The sequence below is a fragment of the Penaeus japonicus genome, unplaced genomic scaffold (assembly GCF_977035675.1).
Source record: "Penaeus japonicus unplaced genomic scaffold, GWHDUDI00000001_assembly GWHDUDI00000029, whole genome shotgun sequence".
Taxonomy (NCBI): Eukaryota; Metazoa; Arthropoda; class Malacostraca; order Decapoda; family Penaeidae; genus Penaeus; species Penaeus japonicus.
Genome location: NW_028234431.1, coordinates 31149828 through 31152345, shown reverse-complemented (window position 1 = coordinate 31152345; position 2518 = coordinate 31149828). Strand labels below are relative to the sequence as shown.

At 35.7% G+C, this 2518-nt stretch overlaps 1 protein-coding gene across 1 annotated transcript in view; it reads right to left on the bottom strand.

The window, feature by feature from the left end:
• LOC122259766 (SH3 and cysteine-rich domain-containing protein) overlaps window positions 1–2518 on the bottom strand; it is a 295127-nt gene that overhangs the window by 176062 nt on the left and 116547 nt on the right. The window lies entirely within an intron of this gene.

The window sequence follows — 2518 nt, the reverse complement described above, 5'->3', positions numbered from 1 at the left end:
TAATAGCTCTATTTCGATTTAATAGATCTAAGTGCTCTGGTTCACTTACCACTTCGACATGATGCAATTTTCATCTAGGTGCACATTGCGTAACGACACCCGTGATCATTAAGTTGCCCGATATAGCACTCTTAACATAAGTGTGTACAAAGCACTTCACAAGCGAGGGGGAAATTATGATACGTCCGCTGTGTCACATTTAACTCGGATATGACACAGGTAATGTATGACACCTGATGATCATGGGACGTGCAACGCAACGTATATCAAGTACTGCGCGTGTGATACATGCAATATAACGTGTACGAGTTGCTAGATTGAGTGAGCACTTGGCGAGGAGGACTTGGAGGAGGCGAAGGAAAAAGGGAAGATTGAGTACTTGTCGAGGAGGACTTGAAGGAGGCGAAGGAAAAAAGGGTCGTGTTCAGCAAGGGAGAGGAGATAGGGAGGCACAGCGAAGGGGTGATTCTACTCCAAGCATTACCACGATGGGGAGGGAGTAGGGGGGAGGGGGGGAAGGAAGGGGGCCTCCCTCCTAGGGCCAACCAACACGGTGATATATCCGCTTTAACTTAGTCTCTCAACCCCCTTCCCTCAACGCCCACCACACCTATCTCCCTCGCCCTTCCCTCGCGCCCTCCCCTTCGCCCACCGCGCCCCTCTCCACCGACCCATTTCTTTTCTCTCTCTCTCTCTTTTCTCTTTTCTCTCTTTTCTCTTTCTCTCTTTTCTCTTTTCTCTCTCTCTTTTCTCTCTCTCTTTCTCTTTCTCTTTCTCTCTCTCTCTCTCTCTCTTTCTATCTCTTTCTCACTCTCTTTCTCTTTATCTCTTTCTCTCTCTCTCTCTCTCTCTCTCTTTCTCTTTCTCTCTCCCTCTCTCTCTCACTCACTCTCTTTCCCTTTCTCTCTTTTATCTCACTCCCTCACTCCCTCACTCCCTCCCTCCTTCTCTCTCGGTCTATCTCTCTCTCTCACCACACTCTCATTCTTTCTCCTTTCCATCCTACCTCGTTCCATCCCCCCCCTTCCTCCCCCTCTTTCTTTCACTCTCCCCTTCCCTTACCCCGACACTTCCTTACATACTCGCAACACCATAGTAAATTCATTAAAGAAACTCCCTTACCCGAATACTGCGTCCGAAAGTCCCCGCTTGGCTTAGCTTTGGCTTAGTTACTTATTTCTTAACACCCTTTCTTTCATATTTCATCATGACATCACGATACAGAAAAAAAAAGAAACAAAATACAAAAATGATATAAAAGAAATCAATATCTTTTCAAATATCTAAAAAAAACATACAATTTTCCAAACTTATATAAAAAGCCATCTGCCATCCGAATAAGTGCGACACCAAACATGACCTGGGCGTGATGAGTTCGTGTTTAAACATGTCACTGACCAATTGGGGCGAGGTTCAAAGTCACGTTTCGTTAGAATTGCTATCCTTGCTCTAATGTTAATCTAGATATTGATATTGTTAATGGAATCATTAAGATTATCATCATCATTATTATTGATATCATCACTATTACCGTTATCGTAATCCCCATTAATATCGTTTTTGCTATAGCTAATATAATCATCATCATAATTGTTGTTATCATCATTATCATTTAGTATCAGCGTCTTCACTATTAATGTCATCATTAATCGAGTCATTATTGTTATCATTAATGCTATCATTATCATTACTATTCTTATCATCATTGCCATTATTATCAAAATGAATATCATGATCTGATCATTATCATTATCATTAACATTAGCAACATTTTTCTTATCCTTATCATTATCATTATTATTGTTGTTGGCGCTGTTATTGTTCTCCATAATGATAGTAATCACTGTGATGATAATAGTAATGATAGTAATTATTATGATAATGATAATGGTAATCATTATAATGATAACGATAACGATAGAATTATAATAATCATTATTTTTTTCATCATCATTATTAGTATTTTATTATTTTCATTATCATGACTATCATCATTATTGTTATCATCATTATTGTTATCATCATTATGATAATTATCATTATCATCTTCATTATTATCATCATCATCGTCATCATCATCATCATTATTGTTATTATCATCACAATCAATTCTGTACTTTCTATCATTATTGTTGTTATTATCATTATCATTATCACTGTTTTTATAATTGTCTTTATTATCATTATTACTATTATTACTATCATTATCACTATCACCATCATTATTATCATAGTTATCATCATCATTACTATTATCATTATTTATTATTATCATTATCATCATTATTATCTGTATCATCATCATCATTATCATTACTATTGTCATTATCATTATCATAAGCATGTTTATAATTATCATCGTTGTTCTTATCATCATCATCATTATTATCATTATCATTTGTATGATTATCATAATCACACCATCATTATGATTATGATTATCATTGTTATTATTACTATAATTACTATATCATTATCATGATTGTTATTATTATCATCATCCTTTTAATTTTCATTG